The sequence below is a fragment of the Mus caroli genome, unplaced genomic scaffold, assembly GCF_978045245.1.
Source record: "Mus caroli unplaced genomic scaffold, Mus_caroli_1 scaffold_5, whole genome shotgun sequence".
In the NCBI taxonomy this organism is placed as follows: Eukaryota; Metazoa; Chordata; class Mammalia; order Rodentia; family Muridae; genus Mus; species Mus caroli.
In genome coordinates, this window is record NW_028227260.1 from 143,424,764 (window position 1) to 143,445,715 (window position 20,952).

General features: G+C 37.0%; 1 non-coding gene and 1 pseudogene across 1 annotated transcript; one reads left to right on the forward strand and one right to left on the reverse strand.

The window, feature by feature from the left end:
• Positions 1-8,465: 8,465 nt before the first annotated feature.
• On the reverse strand, positions 8,466-9,236 carry LOC110287082 (myeloid leukemia factor 1-like; annotated as a pseudogene).
• An 11,501-nt stretch (positions 9,237-20,737) lies between these two features.
• On the forward strand, positions 20,738-20,844 carry LOC115030250 (U6 spliceosomal RNA). The gene has a single exon (XR_003835842.1). It is a non-coding gene; the product is annotated as a U6 spliceosomal RNA (small nuclear RNA).
• Positions 20,845-20,952: the final 108 nt, after the last annotated feature.

The window sequence follows — 20,952 nt, forward strand, 5'->3', positions numbered from 1 at the left end:
ACAATGTGTGGATGCTGAGGGGTAAACCTGGGAGCTTTGAAAGAACAACATGTGCAGTTAACCATTGAATTGAGAGGCCAAACCAATTCTATCTTGAGACTGGCCTCCATCCAATAAATAATAATAATTTTAAAAAAAGAACCTTGACCTACAGCAGAACCCAAGTTGTACCCAAGTACCAGAAAGGACCTTGACCCATACCCCAGAGTTATTCCCTAGCTACTTCCTAGCAACAGTTAATCAAAGTTTAGTCTGAATGCTTCAGACTTACTTTGAGACCGTTCAAGATTGTATATGGTCTTGCTTCAGAGTCCTGACCCACATGTAAGCTTATAGTTATTCTATTAGATACTTGATAGACTGGACACCCCCTCCTTCACTCCCTTCTACTTTTCTATAAAAACTTGTCTTTCTGAGAATTTGAGGATGCTCTGCCTTCCTTTCCTGTCCTGCTATGTCAGGGTTAGGTTGGTGGAGAGCCGAAACCCTATCTTGAAATAAGGAGACCCTAATGGGTTCTTGGTGGTCTTTTGGGGTTCATGAACACTTCCTGGCATATTTAATCATCTCTACAGGCCTAAATTTACTTTAATAGTAATAACAAACATAATTTTGTCTTTCTAATATGCCTCACTTGACTTGAGTAGATATTCACTGAGATGGCATTTTATTTATTAGAATCATATTACATTATATAGGTGAAGAAATTGCTATTATTCTGTGCATTAGCAAATAGACTGCTAATCTCTTTTGATTAGGTCATGTGCCCTATTATGTCAGAGTGTGTATATCAAATGGAACACATCAAACTTGTGAAAAAAGAACTTAGCTATACAATCTGCCTGGAGAAAATAGTGAGCAGATAATAGAACACAGAGATTCAGACATAAATGCAAGAAGTACAGTTCACTCCTAATACTATTATTTAATGTTGTTTAATGCTTAAATGTGTCTCCACTTCTCCATATGTTAGAGGTCTATAAGCAAAATTAACACATATAAAAATCTGCCTCTTCAATCTACTTTGTCATAATTTAATAAGCCTATTTATTCCTCTTAGCAGTTACCTATGGAACTATATTAACTCTATAATTTTCGTCTTTAAAATGTCCCCTGGTTTACATCCAATGTAGGTGACAATAATATTTATTGTTAACTAGCCATGGTAAAGTAGAATATCTAGGTCAATAGTGCATTTTGTTAAGATCTAAGACTTGATATTGGTTTTGTGAGAAAGACAATGTTTTATATTTTGCCAAACCTCACAGCTCTCAAATTTGTCATGACAATAATGATTTGAAACATGTGTTTCACACACACACACACACACACACACACACACACACACACATTTGGTTTTTCAAGACAGGGTTTCTTTGTGCAGTTCTGGCTGTCCCAGTACTCATTCTGTAGTCCAAGCTTGTCTTGAACTCAGAAATCTGCATGCCTCTGCCTCCCATGTGCTGGGATTAAAGGCAGGCACCACCATTGCCTGGCTTCACATATTCTTAACTTGAAACAACAGTTGATTTTTTTTTTCCTGCTAATGTCTCCATTTGTTTTTTTTGGTTTTTTTTTTTTTTTTTTTTTTTTTTTACATTCCAGCTTTTTTTATTTCCACCCTGTCTGCTCCACATCCCACACTTCCTCCCCATCCCACCTGTCTCCACATAGATACCCCCACCACCACCCCACCTGACCTCTAAACTCCTTGGGACCTCCAGTCTCTTGAGGGTTATGCGCATCATCTCTGAATGAACACATACCCCGCAGTCCTCTTCTGTATGTGTGTTGGGGGCCTCATATCAGCTGGTGTATGCTATCTGTTTGGTGGTCCAGTGTCTGAGAGGTCTGAGGGGTCCAATTAATTGAGACTGCTGGTCCTTCTACAGGATAACCCTTCTCCTCAGCTTCTTTCAGCCTTTCCTAATTCAACCACAGGGGTCAGCTGCTTTTGTCTATTGGTTGTGTGCAAATATCTGCATCTCACTCTTTCAGCTGCTTGTTGGGTCTTCCAGAGTGAGATCATGCTAGGTCCATTTTTGTGAGCGCTCCATAGCCTAAATAATAGTGTCAGGCATTGGGACCTCCCCTTGAGCTGGATCCCACTTTGGACCTGTCGCTGGACCTTCTTTTCCTCAGGCTCCACTCCATTTCCATCCCTGTAATTCTTTCATACAGGAACAATTATGGGTCAGAGTTGTGACTGTGGAATGGCCCTCCTCTCCCTCATTTGATGTCCTGTGTTCTTGCTAGAGGTGGGATCTATAAGTTCCTTCTCCCTACTGTTGAGCATTTCATCTAAGGTTTCTCCCTTTGAGTCCTGAGATTCTCTCACCTCCCAGGACTCTGGTGCTTTCTGGAGGGTTCCCCCAACCTCCTATCTCATGAGATTGCCTATTAGATTCTTTCTGCTGTCCCTCAGGTCTTCAGTTCTTTTCCCTCACCCAATACCAGATCAGGTTCTCCACTCTATCCACTTTCCATCACAAGTCACTCCCTCCCTCCCCATTTATGATTGCTTTCTTCTCTCTCCCAGATGGGACTGAGGAGTCCTCACTTGGGCACTTCAGCTTGTTGAGCCTTTTGAATTCTGTGTAATGTATCTTGTGTATTCTGTGTGTTTTGTTTTTGGTTTGTTTGTTTGTTGTTGGTTTTTTTTCTGCTTTTTTTGCTTAATAATGAGTACATCCTATGCATGTCCTTTTGGATCTGAGTTACCTCTCTTAGGATGTTATTTTCTAGTTCTATCCACTTGCCTGCAAAACTCAGGAAGTCCTTGTTCTTAATAGCTGAGTAGTAGTGCATTGTGTAAATGAACAACATTTTTCTGTATCCATTCTACTGTTGTGGGACCCCTGGGTTGTTTCTAGCTTCTGGCTATCACAAATAAGTCTTCTATAAACATAGTGGAACATGTGCACTTATGGCAATGGTGAGTCATCTTTTGGCTATATTCCCAAGAGTGGAATTGCTGGGTCTTCAGATAGATCTATTCCCAGTTTTCTCAGGAACCTCCAGATTAATTTCCAGAGTGGTTGTACCAGCTTGCAAGCCCACCAGCAATGAAGGAGTATTCCTCTTTCTCCATATCCTCTCCAACATGTGTTGTCTGTCACCTGTGGTTTTGATCTTAGCCATTCTGACTGGTGTAAGGTTGAATCTCAGAGTCATTTTGATTTGCATTTCCCAGATCACTAAGGACTTTGAACATTTCTTTAGGTGCTTCTTGCCCATTTGAGATTCCTCAGTTGTGAAATCTCAGAAGACTTTTAAAATGACTATTTAAAATTTAATTACTTGTAGAATGCTTGAACACTAAGAGTGGGGAGTTTCAGTGGAGGCCAGAAGAGGGTTCTAGATACCTTGGGACTGGAGTTACAGATGGTTGTGAGCTGCCAAGAAGGTCCTAGGTATCAGAATTGGGAATTCTGAAAAAGCAGCCAGGGCTTGTAACCACCGATCAATGTCTATAACAGTGTTTATAACAATGCTTTAAAGGGCATGTGTCCTAATTCTTCTATTAAATTTTATTTAATGTGCACATTTTAGTACCTGCTAGATGCCAAATTATAGGATACATATCTTTTGTAAATAAATATGCCAAGGCTAGGGCTAATGATAATCTGTTTAACAGATATGCACAGATAGCTTTCAGTGCTGCAGTCATGAACAAGACAGAGTTATTTCTTGTGCTAATAATGCTTCTACAATGATTAGGTCATTTGCCATACCCATCCTTCTGATATTCTGTCTCTCCTCAGTGATTATTCACTTTTGTCTTCCATACTTGAGTGCCTCTTTCCCTGTTGTGGACTTAGAGATTACTGTTTGTTTCTACAGCCTCAGAGTTTAGTTATAAATTCTTATCTCATATTATTATTGAAATATAATGCCAAATCCTCTTCTTTTGGCTGATCTACAGTATTTTAAAGTTTTTATAAAGTGTCAATTTATTTCTCCATTTTGCTCCTCAGTTTTGTACCATAGAAACCCTAAAAAAGATGCCTCTAATGCAATGAAGTGAGAAGGAGAGTTACAGGGAAGTCTGGAGGGAATGAAAATGATTTTATTATTCTCTTTCCTACTCAAAAAGGCATTATTAATAAGCTCTTTCTGTACATATTCAGTTTCTTTTTGTTCCTGCTCTTATCTTTGATAAAACCTAGTATATTTTCAATTTGTCCCATGATTAGATCTATTTACATGCAGAAAGATTGATACCATACTGAGATTAATCTGTTTTGATGGGCACTGTGACCCAGTGACTCTTCCTGCCTCACAGCTGGCTGTTAAAGAAAATTGCCATTGTTTCCTTTTGGAATGAGCCTATAAAGAAATGCCTGTGTGTTTCTATCAGTAGACTACACGATAACAATGGATGTGCAAAAGATCTGTCCAAGAAGTAGGTTAAGAATTGAGAGAAACAAGGCATGGGTTGTGAAGGAACACGTCAGAGAACAAATGGAAAATTTCAGACAAAGTCCTATGAAAGAACAGTTAATTGCAAAGAGGAACCTCTGGCAAGTATGCTATGCCTCAAAGGCTGTCTAGGAGCAAGAAGTCTAGGTTTTGAATTTTGTTGTCATTGCTTATTTTTATTTTTTTATGTGTTTGCATTTTGTTGTTGTTGTTGCTGCTGCTGCTGCTGTTGCTGCTGTTGTTGTTGTTGCTGCTGCTGCTGCTGCTGCTGCTGCTGCTGCTGCTGTTGCTGTTTTCAAATTAGTAATTATGTAAGGGAAACCTGGAGAAGAAAATGTCCAGATGAGAGAATGATTTCCAGAAAAAATGATATCAGAGCCCAAGAAACCCTTGGAGTCATCAGAAATGAAAAGATCCTGAAGCTGAGGGAGGGGTACCTTGAATGATAAAACATATCCAAGAGAAGTGAAGAGGACTACAGAGCACTTTAGAAGGCAATGAAAAGAAATGAACATTCTTCAAACTCAGGCATAAAGACTGCCCACTATCCTGTCTGGTGTTCTCTCAGTCAGCTTGTTCAAGTAAGTTTATTTATTTGATTTCAAAACTTACCATAGAAACCAGAAACCAAGGTTAACATCTAGATCTATCTTTATATGATTGGTGGGTTTCAGAGTCATGTGAAATTTGAAAGATTTGGACCTCCAAGCAGTCAGTAGTAACTAATATTGAAAAAACAAATTAACTATAGGTAAATCTCTGAGAGCAAGCTGAATGCTTGAGCTCCCTTAATGACATAACACAAACACACTGAAAAATGTAGAACCAACGGCAGACTATCATGTCATAATACATGACTTTTAAAAATACAGTAGAAGTTTTAATACCATTTATGATTTACTGAGTTTTGTGGTATTGTTATTCATAACTGATATTGGTTTGATAATTTTTATGGGACTAGTCATATTCTTGCTTCTGAAAATAATATGGAAAATTTCCTTCCTCTTAAATGAGTGTCTTATTAGAACTATATAATCTGTAAAGATGATGTAAAACTGCTCTGTGAATCCCTCTGAGCAAGATGATATTTATTTATTTATTTATTTATTTATTTATTTATTTATTTATTTATTTTCTGCATTATTTAATTGTTCTTCTTTTCTATTTTATTTTTATTAGATATTTTCTTTATTTACAGTTCAAATGTTATCCCCTTCCCTTTCAAATGTTATCCCATCCTACCTCCCCCCTGTTCACCAACTCACTTCAGTCCTTTTGAAATCTTGAATGGACATGTGAATATCACATATTTGTGATACAAAGTGTGATCATTCAATATGTGCCCTGCATTGTATGATGATAACAAGTTTAGGGCAATAGTTTTAATTTGTATGTGTTGGCATGAACATGCATGCTCATGTGCTTTCACATGTGTGGGATCCTTCAAAATGTTTGCTTCTGTTTCCTTGTAAAGCATATGATGTGCTGTAAAATATTTTCACCACACTGTGTTATAAAACACAGAGACTTACTCCTCTTCTCTAGCTGTGTAGTTGTTATTTAATTTTTTTCTATACCCCTGCCCTATTTTGTAGCTTCTAGTGACTACTCTTTCTTCTATAAAAAAAAATCGTTTTGTAGCTCCCGCATGTGAGTAAGTATAGTCAGTATTCAAATTTATGCGTGTGACTAATTTCACTTAATATATCCTGTTCCACAGCTTTCTTTTGTGATGGCTGTATAAAGTTCTGGTATATGCACTCATTGCTGCAATACTTATGGGAATGCAAATATAACTACAATATATTGATTTCATTTGTCTAGGGCATGCACACAGTAATATTTCTTTATTTTGCTTTCTTTGGGTTTTCTCAATTATTCTTTCTTTCTTATATTCTTTTAGCAGCTAGAAATGTAATTCATTATTTTCTTTCCATAATTTTTATTGATGTGGATGTTTGTGCCTATAAATTTTATTCTAATGAATCTCATGAGTTTTCATAAGTAGTGTTTTCACTAATACTCTTTTTCAGACATAGAATTTTTTGTGGGTTTAATTCTTTTAACCTAGATTTGCTTACTGGGAGAGTTTTTAATTTCTATGTAAAAGTGGAAGAGTTGTTTGTTTTGTATAGGATTTGTCTTTTAATTTCTATTAATATTGTACTGTTATCAAATGCTGTTTGTACATTATAAAAACAACTGGTTAAAGCACAGTTCCTCTTATATGAAACAGAAAATTGTATTGCCTATTACTAGAGTCCAGTGTTTAGTAAAGTTGTTGCTTGCTTGGCTCATTTGCTTATTTTTGAATGTGTGTGTCTCAAATTACTCATATTTTCCTGGCATTCATGTGTTATAGGCTTTTAAAAATTAAACATACGTATTCATTTTCTTTCTTTCATTCTATACTTCACATTCTACAAATGTGGTTTTAACTATTTGGTATTTGAAATTAACAATTTTTTTTATCTTCAGTTTGGAGTAGTGTCTTTTCTTTTTCAATCACTGATGCCTGGATTCTAATTCGGTAGCGGAATTGTAACTCTTATTTCTGAATGTTTTTCAGTTCAACAGTAATTTTAAAAAATATGAGTAAAATTTGGTTTTTCAATAGGAATAAATATTTAAGATTTTAACAGCAATGAATATAATAATATAAATGAGCTATAAAAGTATCAAAACAATTTAAGATTTCACTTTTGATACTGATAATTATACCTGCTTTTTGAAAGGTAGGCACTATGCTGTTTGATTCTATATTAAACTGGTATGTTAAATATGTTAAATAAATATGCCAAATTGATTGACTTAGTTATTGTTGGGATCTCATAGGTGAAACTTCCCTTTCACGTCTAGAAGATATTCATTAGCAGCAGGTGATAGGGTCCTCCTACACATATAATCTTTCCTCCCCATTTCTGTGATGTTCCCTGAACTATACATGCAGGGCTGCATAGTAGATGTATTCACTGAGATAAACACCCCACAATCCGTTATCTTCTGTATTTTGACTAATTGTAGGTTTCTGAAATGTTCTCCTTTTGCTGAACAAAGAAGCTTCTTTAATGAGGGGTGAGAGTTATACTTATTGTTGGGAATGAGGAGATGTGTTCAGCATACAGTTAGAAATAAAGCTAGTTTAAGATGGCAGTGGCAGGTTCTCCTTTAAGAACTGTGACCTCATCTGCCACAGGTAGTTGTGTGGTATTGTGTCAGGTATGATTTCCCTCCCACTGAACAGATCTTAATGCCCAATTAGACAGCTATTTGTTACTCCCAAGATAAAAGTACTATTATTACACTCTTGGGGATATCTCGTCATGCTGTTGTTGTGGTTCATGTACCTTATAGCTGGATATGACTAGGGATTGCATCTGGGTAGTGGTGTTACCAGCATAGTCTACAGAGTGAGGTTCAGGACAGCCTGTTCAGGACAGGTCCAGAGAAACCCTGTGGAGAAAAACAAAGAAATGAATGAATGAATGAGTGAATGACTAATTCTTCCTCTTCCTTGGAAGTTTGCATAGCACTTTTGGCTACAATAGGAGCTAGTCCTCAGCAGGGAGAATTCCAAGTTAGTTCCAGCTGGATTCCTCAAAGTCCTGTGCCAGAAGTATATGTTTTCTTTAGCAATACAGTGTATGTTGTATTAACACCTTCCAAAAGTTTCAGATCTCCTGAAACTAGAGCAGAGGCAGTTGCAAGATGCCTAATAATGGGCAATGGGCACTGAACTTGTATGAGTGATAAGTGCTTTTAACCACTGAGCAATATCTATGTCCTTATGATGTAATTTTTATTCTTGTTATTTTTTATTGTCACCCTATTTTTTTGAACATCAAAATTTTATTCCTAAAGTATGAACAATGTAAAGCCAAAACTTACAAGAACACTCAGATTTGGAAGAAAGTTGCAAAGTATAGCATTAATTTAACAAGAGGAGATTGGTCTTTTGTTTATTTTCTAGCACCATGCCATGAGTTTTTTAAAATAACCAACTAAACAAATGAAATGCATAGCTATTTTTTTTTTGGTGATTTTCACAAGTGATCCTTTGACATTGAGTTTGTCCACAAAAATGTCTGGTCTTCTTCCACTCTCAATGGCTGAATTTTGATGAATTTTCCCTCCTTTTGAGTTCTTGTCACCCTGTATGCTCACGACCCATGCTTCACATTCCAGTGTTTCCTAATCATCCAATAAGCTTGTACTTCAGAACTTCATTTTGCCACTCACCATCAAATGCATGAGCTTCACTTTCATTCATATTGATGAACTCTTGGTTAACCTCTTTATCTCCAGTCTTCTTGTTCTTTGATTTTCTAATGACACAAGCTTGGTCTTGGATATGATGACCAACAGCCATTCTTTCAAGTCTTTTGTCAGAATCTCTCATTGCTTTTCTGGTTTCTTTTCCTCCTCCTGGAGTCCTATGGGTTTGAGTTGAAGCTTGGAGAACATTTGGTGGTTCATCTCCTACTTTGAAATAGGTCATAACAGAGGAAGAACAAAATGCATGCCCATTTGGATCCATTGAAAGTTGGCCAAAATTTCTTTGTAACTCTTGTTTTTACCATCATCTGATCCATTGTCTGAAAATGGTTGACACTTTCATGAGTTAAGGAATCTTCACCATCATCACGTTGTCTACGATTATAGGTTCTTCCTCTAGGATCAGAGATACTGAGAAAGTCTCTTCTAAGAGGTTCATAGAAACTTCTCATCATGTTACACTTACTTTCTTGGTGTGCAAGAAAAGAATCAACAAAGAAGGGGTCATCCTCAAAGCTGCTGCTCACTGTCCAGAACATCATGGTTCTGTGGAGGGCAACAAAAACAGGTGGTATTGTTACCCTTTTGATTAATCATTTTTACTGTTTATTTTTGTAGCATTTGGGAAATTTGCTCTTTTACTATCATGTATACATTTGTATTTATATTTTTCAGACTTAACAAATTTTATAATAAATACTATTTACTTTTCTCTCTCTTTTAGATCAGTGTAACCAGAGGGTGTCTATCATGTACATCTTTTCTGTTTAAAAATATGTATTTTTCTTTCATAATGCTATCTGTTTAGCTTTTCCATTTCATTAATTTTTTTTTTTTTTGGTTTTTCAAGACAGGGTTTCTCTGTGTACTTTGGCTGTCCTAGAACTCACTATATAGACCAGACTGGCCTTGAACTCAGAAATCCGCCTGCCTCTGCCTCCGGAGTGCTGGGATTAAAGGTGTGCACCATCATTAATCTTGGGGCTAATATTTCATTTTCTCTGCTCTTCACATTTGCCCCATTTTTTATGACATGAATGTGCCTTGTGTATTTCAAAATTACATTATTCCCTATTCAGTGTCAAGCATTGGTCATTGCCTGTATTTGACATATGTAATATGGAAGTCTGGCTTACATACTTGATCATCATCTCTATTATATTGACAGGTTAAAACAGCCAGATTTCCATATATATAAAAAAGAATATTTTCCAAATTAAATTATCCCATTTCTTTTTCGTGTATCACTGTCTTCACAATTTTTGATGTTGTTGAATGGAATTCTTTGCAGAAATTATTTCTTGGCAGGTTTAAACAGCAAATCAAAGAGAAAAATATGAAGAAACCATGTAACTAGCTCAGGCAAAAACAAATCTATAGCTTAAAGGTCTGATAGGAAATACTTCTTGCCTATATGCAACATAACTTGGTGAATATATTTTCCTGTTACAGTAACTTCAAATTCCCTGGTACCTTGTCGAGTAGCGATTTAAAACAACAGCCAAGTCTGAAACACAGGGGTTTGAAATTCTAGGAGCTACCATTTCTGATAATGGAACTCAAAATTCTTCCATAACCAAAAAGATAAAAGATTTTTATCTAGAAACTCTTCCTTTGCTCTGATGGGATAGAGACAATGCATTTTTTGTTACTGATGCAAGAGGAATTTAATCCTCAAGTTCTTGGTCAGTATTTCATAAATTAAGAAAGAATATTAGTACTGTTGTTTAACTTGAACACTGAAGTGCATGTGGGTTTCTTGGCACATGGGCGACATCGGGGCAGAGACCTTTCTATATCTAGAACAATATTTGTTCTTATGGGAAAATAAAGGAATTTCAGTGTTGCTGGTAAGTATGTAGGAATTACACATGTGTGCAAGTGTGTGTGTGAGATTGTACAATACCATGTAGATTATATTTTTCTTCATTTTTAATCATTTATTTTTATTAGATATTTTCTTTATTTACATTTCAAATGTTATCTCCATTCTTAGTTTTCCCTCTGAAAATCACCTACCCCCTTCCCCTCCCTCTGCTCCCCAACCCACCCACTCCCATTCTGGGTCCTGGCATTCCCCTATACTGGGGCATAGAGCCTTCACAGGACCAAGGGCCTCCCCTCCCATTGATGACAGACTAGGACATCTTCTGCTACAAATAATAGCTAGAGCCACAAGTTTCAACAGGTGTTTTTCTCTGACTGGTGGAATAGTTCCAAGGAGCTCTAAGGGTACTGGTTAGTTCGTATTGATGTTCCTTCTATGGGGCTTCAGTCCTCTTCAGCCCCATGGGTATTTCTCTGGCTCCTTCATTGGGAACCTGGTGCTCCATCCAATGGATGACTGTGAGCATCGACTTCTGAGCCTCCCAGAAGGCAGCTATATCAGGCTCCTGCCTGCAGTCTCTTTTTGGCATTTACCTAGTATTTCAGTTTGGTGGATGTTTATGGGGTGGATCCTCAACTGAGGTAGTCTCTGGATGGTCAGTTCTTCAGGCTCTACTCCTAACTTTGTCTCTGTAACTCCTTCTAAGGATATTTTGTTCTCCATTCTAAGAAGGAACGAGGTATCTACACTTTGGTCTTCCTTCTTCTTGAGTATCATGTGTTTGACAAATTGTATCTTGGGTATTCTAGGTTTCTGGTCTAATATCCACTTATCAGTGAATGCATATCATGTGTGTATTTTTAGTTATTGGGTTACCTCACTCAGAATGACATCCTCCAGATGCATCCATTCGCCTAAGAATTTTATAAATTCATTGTTTTTAATAGCTGAGTAGTACTCCATTGTGTAAATGTATCACATTTTCTGTATCCATTCTTCTCTTGAGGGACATGAGGGTTCTTTCCAGCTTCTGGCTATTATAAATAGGGCTGCTATGAACATAGTGGAGCATGTGTCCTTATTACAAGTTGGACCATCTTCAGGGTAAATGCCCAGGAAATGTATTGCTTGATCTTCTGGTAGTATTATGTCCAGTTTTCAGAGGAACCACCAAACTGATTTCCGTAGTGTTTATACCAGCTTGCAATCCCAACAGCAATGGAGGAGTGTTCCTCTTTCGCAGCATCCTCACCAGCATCTGCTGTCACCTGAATTTTTGATCTTAGCCATTCTGACTGGTGTGAGGTGGAATCTCAGATTTGTCTTGATTTGCATTTCCCTGATGATTAAGGATGCTGAACATTTTTTTCAGGTGCTTCTCAGCCATTCAGTATTCCTCAGTTGAGAATTCTTTGTTTAGCTCTGTACCCCATTTTTAATAAGTTTATTTGATTTTCTGGTCTCCAGTTTCTTAAGTGCTTTGTATATATTGGATATTAGTCCCCTACCAGATTTAGGATTGGTAAATATCCTTTCCCAATCTGTTGGTGGCCTTTTTGTCTTATTGACTGTTTCTTTTGCCTTACAGAATCTTTGCAATTTTATAAGGTCCCATTTGATGATTCTCGATCTTACATCAAAAGACATTGCTGTTCTGTTCAGGAATTTTCACCCTTTCCTATATCTTTGAGGCTTTTCCCTTCTTTCTCCTCTATAAGTTTCAGAGTCTCTGGATTTATGTGGAGTTACTTGATCCACTTAGACTTGAGCTTTGTACAATGAGATAAGAATGGATCAATTGGCATTCTACTACATGATAACTGCCAGTTATGAAAGCACTATTTGTTAAAAATGCTGTTTTTTTTCCCCACTGGATGATTTTAGCTGCTTTTTCAAAGGTCAAGTGAACATAGGTGTGTGGGGGTTCATTTCTGGATCTTCAATTCTATTTCATGGATCTAGCTGTCTGTCGTTGTACCAGTACCATGCAGTTTTTATGACAATTGCTCTGTAGTACAGCGTGAGGTCAGGCATGGTGATTCCACCAGAGATTCTTTTGTTGTTGAGAATAGTTTTTGCTATCCTAGGTTTTTTGTTATTCCAGATGAATTTGCAAATTTCCCTTTCTATTCTGTGAAAAATTGAGTTGGAATTTTCATGGGGATTACATTGATTCTGTAGATTGATATTTGCAAGATAAGCATTTTTACCCTACTAATCCTGCCAATCCATGAGCATGGGAGATCTTTCCATCTTCTGAGATCTTCTTTAATTTCTTTCTTCAGAGACATGAAGTTCTTATCATACAGATCTTTCACTTCCTTAGTCAAAGTCACACCAAAGTATTTTATATTATCTGTATGAGGATCTGATGATGCTTTGGATTTCCTCAAGTTTTGTTGTTAGGTATCCTTTTTCATTTCTGATTTTGTTAATTAGGATACTGTCCCTGTGTGCTCTAGTGAGTCTGGCTAAGGATTTATCTATCTTATTGTTTTTATCAAAAAACCAGCTACTGGTTTGGTTGATTCTCTGTATAGTTCTTTTTGTGTCTATTTGGTTGATTTCAGCACCGAGTTTGATTAATTCCTGCTGTCTCTTCTTCTTGGGTGAATTTGCTTCCTTTTTTTCTAGAACTTTTAGGTGTGCCATCAATCTGATCATGTATGCTCTCCCTAGTTTCTTTTTTTAGTTGTACTCAGAGCTATGGGTTTTCCTCTTAGGAAAGCTACATTGTGTCCAATAAGTTTGGGTATGTTGTGGCTTCATTTTCATTAAAGTCTAAAAAGTCTTTAATCTCTTTCTTTATTTCTTCCTTGACCAAGTTATCATTGAGTAGAGGGTTGTTCATCTTCCAAGTTAATGTTGGCTTTCTATTATTTATGTTGTTATTGAAGATCAGTCTTATTTCTTGGTGATCTGATAGGATGCATTGGATAATTTCAACATTTTTTGTATCCGTTGAAGCCTGATTTCTGACAGATTATATGGTCAGTTTTGGAGAAGGCATCATGAGGTGCTGAGAAGAAGATATATTCTTTTGTTTTAGGATAAACTGTTTTGTAGATATCTGTTAAATTCATTTCATAACTTCTGTTAGCTTTACTGTGTCTCTATTTAGTTTCTGTTTCCATGATCTTTCCATTGATGAGAGTGGTCTGTTGAAGTCTCCCACTATTATTGTGCGAGAAACAATGTGTGCTTTGAGCTTCAGTAAAGTTTCTTTTATGAATGTGAATACCCTTGCATTAGAAGCCTAAATGTTCAGAATTGAGAGTTCTTTGAAGATTTTACCTTTGATGAGTATGAAGTTTCCCTCATTATCTTCTTTGTTAACTTTAGATTGAAAGTCAAATTTATTCGATATTAAAATGGCTACTCCAACTTGTTTCTTGGGACCATTTGCTTGGAAAATTGTTTTCCAGCCTTTTACTCTGAGGTAGTGTCTGTCTTTGTCTCTGAGGTGGGTTTCCTCTGTGCATCAAAAAAAAATGCTTTTTCCTATTTACATAACCAGTCCGTTAGTGTATATCTTTTAATTAGAGAATTGTCTCTATTGATATTTAAAGATATTAAGGCAAAGTAGTTGTTGCTTCCTCTTATTTTTCTTGTTAGAGTTGTAATTCTCTTCATGTGGCTATCTTCTTTTAGGTTTGTTGAAATATTACTTTCTTGCCTTTTCTATGGTGTAGTTTCAGTCCTTGTGTTAGTGTTTTCTGTTTGTTATCCTTTGAAGGGCTGGATTTGTGGAAATGTATTTTGTAAATTTGGTTTTGCCTTCGAATACTTTGGTTTCTCCATCTATGGTAATTAGGAATTTTGCTGGGTATAGTAGCCTGGGATGGAATTTGTGTTCTCTTAGGGTCTATAAGACATCTGCCCAGGATCTGGCTTTCATAGTCTTTGGTGAGAAGTCTGGTATAATTCTGATAGGTGTGGCTTTATTTGTTACATGATCTTTTTTCTTAATTCCTTTTAATATTCTGTCTTTGTTTTGTGGGTTTTGTGTTTTGATTATTATGTGACAGGAGGAATTTCGTTTCTGGTCCAATCTATATAAAAGTTTTGTATGCTTCTTGTATGTTCATGCGCATCTCTTTCTTAGGTTAGGGAAGTTTTCTTCTATAATTTTGTAGAAATTTTATACTGACCCTTTAAGTTGGGAACATTTACTCTCTTCTATATCTATTATTCTTAGGTTTGGTCTTCTCATTGTGTCCTGTATTTCCTGGATGCTTTGGGTTAAAAGATTTTTGCATTTTGCATATTCTTTGACTGTATGGCTAATGTTTTCTATGGTATCTTCTACACCTGAGATTCTCTCTTCTTTCTGTTGTATTCTTTTTGTGATGTTTACATCTATGTCTCTTGATTTCTTTCCTAGGTTTTCTATCTTCAGTGTTGTCTTCCTTGTAATTTACTTATTGTATCTGTTTCCATTTTTAGATTCTGAATGGCTTTGTTCAATTCTCTCACCTGTTTGTTTGTGTTTTCCTATAATTCTTTAAGGGATTTTTGCGTTTCCTCTTTAAGGTCTTCTACCTGTTTATGTATGTTCTCTTGTATTTATGTCCTTCTTAAAGTTCTCTATAAATATCATGGAATGTGATTTTAAAGCAGTGTCTTACTTTTCTGCTGTGTTGGGGTAACCAGGGCTTGCTGTGGTGGGAGAACTGGGTTCTCAGGATGCCAAGTGACCTTGGTTTCTGTTGCTTATATTTTTGCCCTTGTGCTTCGCCATCTGGTTACCTCTGGTGTTAGCTGGTGTTGCTGTCTCTGACTGTGGCTTGTCCCTGCTGTGGTCCTGCCTGCAAGCCTGTTTTAGCATTTCTGGGGTACAAGCTCTTCCCTAGGGAAAAGCCTCAGCTCCTGGGTGCAGGTGCAGGCTGGAAGGACTCTGTCCCAGGTGCTTCACTGGTCCTGGCACCTATACTCCTGGCTGGTTCCTCCTTGTACAGCCACCAGAGGAAATGGTGATCTCAACTTTGTGTCTAGGAGTCACAATCCCTGAAGACTATCTCTCCTCTGGCAGGACCCGTGCACCGAAGGCTACCAAACCACCCTGTACATTCTTTGTATTTTCTCCACAACCAATACATGCATCGTTGTGGTCAGGTCGTGACTTAAGATTTTACCATTTAGAAAATTTTCCCATTGCATTAACATGATAGAGTTTATTTTGCATTTATATGTTTTAGTTAAGTAATGTACATTGAGACCTGAGGCATTGACTGAGTATTTAACTAGCTCATCAAAATTCTGGACATCTCTAGAGTCCCTTGTTCTAAAATTACATTTTTGGGGGTTTATATAATGTATCATCCTTAAGCATAGTCTGGGCAATTTAAAAACAAACAAACAAACAAACAAACAATTTCTTTTCGTAGTGTTATAGAAAAGAAACTCCAAGACTGAAGTGCCAGCATATTTACTATCTGACCAGAGCTCACTTCGTGGATTGGATTAAGTTAATTTCTACTTGGATTTTCCTAAAGTATGGCAACAGAGATAAATCTCTCCTCTCCCCACCTCATGTGTGTATGTGTCTCTGTGTGTCTGTGTCTGTGTGGGTCTATGACTGTATACGTGTCTCCTTCACTCAACCCATCTATTTCCCTTCCTTTCTTTCAATTAGGGTGCTAATTTCACTGGGAGACCCTCATTCTCATGGTTTCTTCTTACCCTAATTACTTCACAGAAGTTCTACCTCTAAATATCACCACACCAAAACCTGTGACTTGAATACATGAATTTTGTGGAAACACAAACAGAACAATGACTGATACAGATGAAGGCATTTTTACCAAACATTTCCTGTGGCACTTAGATTTCTGTAAAGAGATGAAAGGCCCCATAACTGTAATTATGAGGTTTCAGGACAATTGGATTTGGAAAGGAGTTCTTTTTCCTTTCCTTTTGTAAAGGTAGAATGCAAATTATACCACAGCAGGGAAGTGTTACATTTCAGAGCTGAACAAAGCAGACACATGACAGTATCTCTACTCAGAAAGATAATCCATACTTGTAAACAGATTCTAAATATAACATGTGATCTTACCCATCCCAGGAAAGAAGTCTGAATAAAACATTTTATACTATTAATTTGAATCTATAGAAAATGACTGAGTCCTGGAAAGCTCTTTGAATAAACTTCTAAGTACTATAGAAGAAATGATTACCAGCATGCTAAATCATACAGTTTGGGGCAGATTTGTCCTCAGAATAGGAAGCACCATTTGATACCTAAGAATATGGTTTGTCTACTTGCAATCAGGACAGAATCACTGGAATTATACTTACTTCACCTCCTGAAAATTCAAAACCCAGATAAAATAAAATGACTGCCTTATTCAAAACACTGGATGACAGACAATGAAGAAGACTTCTTTTAGATATAGGGGAAGAATTTAAATGAGCACTAATTTTTTTTTTATCATATTGCCCTTAAGGTGAATTCCTAATTATGGCAATGAGAGGAATCAGGGTGAGAGCCTGAAGAACCTTAAGATTTACAAATCAACCCAAGTGACTAGAGATCCGCCAGCAGGTAAAGTTTGCAAGCCAAAATATCAGAGGAGAGAAATGGACAAATTGGGGAATTCAGAGAATTGCCCAAGAATTCAGCATAATACTAATAAGCACCTGAATGAGAGGAAATTTACCCAGGACTAGAGAAGTTCTTTCCAAAAGAATTGAAGAGAACACTACCTGATGTTCACAGAGAGCCAAGAATAGGACCTGCTACCATCAGCCAGACTGGAAAACTTATAATTCGTGGAACATTAGGTAAATTACTTAGGATGGTCTCAACATCATAATGAGGAATTTAGATTGATCACTGCTTTGCAGTTAGATTATAAATCATAAAATAAGACCCAAAAGATGAAAACTATTTCCAAGTAATAGTCATTCAAGTTCACATATAACATTGCCATAATGCTTCCCCAGTCTATGGAAAAGTTCTCAAAAGATTTCAAAGTTTAAATTCAGATAAAGTATATCCTATAACCACACAGAATTTAATAAAAAATTAATATTAGTGAAATGTGAGGAATAAGCTGAAATTGAGGGGATTGTTTGTTTTGTTTGTTTTGTTTTTGAGACATGTTCTCTCTGTATAGCCCTGAATTTTCTGGAACTTGCTATGCATGTATTCCAATCTGGCCCAGAGATCTGCCTCTCTCTGCCTCTCTGCCTCTCTGTCTCTCTGTCTCTCTGCCTCTCTGCCTCTCTGCCTCTCTGCCTCTCTGCCTCTCTGCCTCTCTGCCTCTCTGCCTCTCTGCCTCTCTGCCTCTCTGCCTCTCTGCCTCTCTGCCTCTCTGCCTCTCTGCCTCTCTGCCTCTCTGCCTCTCTGCCTCTCTGCCTCTCTGCCTCTCTGCCTCTCTGCCTCTTCTCTGCCTCTCTGCCTCTCCTCTGCCTGTCCTCTGCCTCTCTGCCTCTCTGCCTCTCTGCCTCTCTGCCTCTCTGCCTCTCTGCCTCTCTGCCTCTCTGCCTCTCTGCCTCTCTGCCTCTTTGCTTCTCTGCCTCTCTGCCTTTCTGCCTCTCTACCTCTACATCTTCAGTCATCAGGGAAATGCAAATCAGAACAACCCTCAGATTATTTCACCTCACACCAGTCAGAATGGCTAAGATCAAAATAACAGCAGATGCTGGTGAGGATGTAGCTGAAAGAGGAACACTCCTCCATTGCTGGTGGGATTGCAAGCTGGTACAATCACTCTGGAAATCAGTCTGGCAGTTCCTCAGAAAATTGGACATAGTACTACGGGAAGATCCAGCAATACCACTCCTGGGCATATAACCAGAACATGCTCCAACATATAAGAAGGAAACATGCTCCACTATGCTCATAGCAGCCATATTTATAATAACCAGAAGTAGTAAACAACCCAGGTGTCCTTCAACAGAAGAATGGATACAGAAAATATGGTACCCGCTTGGGGATCCATCCCATATACACACACCAAACCCAGACACTATTGTGGATGCCAAGAAGTGTATGCTAACAGGAGCCTGATATAGCTGACTCCTGAGAGCCTCTGCCAGAGACTGACAAATACAGATATGGATGCTCATAGTCATACATTGGACTGAGCACTGGGTCCCCAATAGGAGACTTAGAGAAAGGACTGAAGGAGCTGATGGGGTTTTCATCCCCATAGAAAGAACAACAATATCAACCAACCAGACCCATGGAGAGGTCCCAGAGATTAAACCACCAACCAAAGTATAAACATGGAGGGACCCATGGCTCCAGCTGCAAAAGTAGCAGAGAATGGCATTGTCTGGCATCAATGAGAGGGGGGAGGCCCTTTGTCCTGTGAAGGCTTGATTCCCCAGTATGGAGGAATGCCAGGGCAGAGAGGTGGGAGTGGATGGGTGGGTGGGGTCACACCCTCATAGAAGCAGTGGGAGGATGATGGGATAGGAGGTTATGGAAGTGAAATCAGGAAAGGGGATACCATTTGACATGTAAATACATAAAATATCCAATAAAAAGTAAATAAAAAACAAAAACAACAACAACAAAAAGAATAAAGCCAATGATATACAGATTTCCTCAGTACATTTGAAAGGAGGGAACACTTTCTAACTCATATAATCCCAGTCTTACCAAATATTAAAGACAGACTGACAGTTCTGCAAAAATAAAAACAATAATCAACAAAAGCAGAATAATATTCTTCATGAACATAACTATTAAATTTTTAAGGAAATACAATTTAACAACTATTAAAATTAAACCATATTATGAACAAATGAAGTATATCTCAAGAATTTGATATTAATTTAATATTTTAAATAAAAATCAGACCACCAAATTAACAAGCTAATGAATTAAAGATATATAAACATACACTGTAAAAGACATTTGAGAAAATATAATGCACCTTCTTTGATGATTTTTTAAAGAATTATTTATTTTATGTATGTGAATATTTTTCCTGAATGTACATCTGCTAACTGTTCCCATGCCTCATACCCAAGGAGCTCAGATACTTTGGAATTTGAGTTATTGATATTTGTGAAGCAATATGTGGCTGTTAGGGAGGGAAATGTGGTCCTCTACAAGCACAGCGAGTGCTCTTAACTGAGCTATCTCTTCAGCTTCTACAAAGCACATTCTTATAATGAGAGAAGAATGTACTGAGAAAGGGCCTTCCACCTTAAAGGGCCAACTAGGAAACTCAGTAGCTTCAAATCACACTTAATTGTGAAATGCATCCTTTCTTATATCTATCACGAAAAGCATATGTCTTGTTTTACTACATATATTTAAATAGCCATAGAAAACATAATCATACACTTGAATAATGCAGTGTAATCTACTAAAAGCTATTATGGGGAGTTAGGGAATTTCACAAACTTGAAGAATACAATATCAATCAATAAATATATATGTATGTATATATATTTATATACCACTAATGTTGGAATGTGGAATTTAAAATGATATTATATATAATAGAATATTATGTCAAATACTCAGGAAAAAACTGACAAAAATGTGTGTAAGACTTGAAAATATACAAAATATTACTGAAATTAATGACCTAAGCAAAATATATAGGTTGTTAAATGTACAGTGATTCATTTTTATTAGTATTTCAATTCTCCATTGGTTTAATGATTTGATGGGATGCATGTAATCAATTAAAATCTATATAGTCTGTGCATAGGAACTGACAAATTCTGAAATCCATGCAGTCACACAAATGACATGTAGTAGACAACACAACTTAAAAGAAGATTGGAAAGCTAAGAGTACTGCATTTTAAGGGTTGTTTTAAAGCTCGGGTAGTTACAAGAGTATTGTTTTAGTATGAAGATTAAACAACTAGATCAGTGGAATAAAAGAGTTAATTGAAGTGTAGATACACCCATATACAACTAGTTCATTAAACACAAAAAATCACAACAGTAATCTAGTGAAGAGAAGTGTGTTTCTTTTGCAGAGAGTGCAAGAATAAGGTATGTTATGTAATAACTTCCATCCATATTTAATGCCACAGTCAAAAGCTCATTACTGGTGATCACAAACATCAATGGAAAACCTAAAAGCATACACATTCTAGAAGAAAACATTGGCTAATGTAAATGTGATACTTTGTTAAGCAAAGATTTCTAAATTATGACAACCGTATAATTAAATGAGAAATAATAGGATGAACTTCATTAAAGTTAAAATGTGCTTTTAAAATGACACTGTTAGTGCTCGCTTCAGCAGCACATATACTAAAATTGGAATGATACAGAGAAGATTAGCATGGCCCTTGCACAAGGATGACACACAAATTCATAAAGCATTCAATATTTTTATTCAGCTGGAATGACAAAAAACCTAAGATAGCAAAAACTCAACAATAAAAGAACCTCTGGGGGAATCACCATGCCTGACCTCAAGCTGTACTACAGAGCAATTGTTA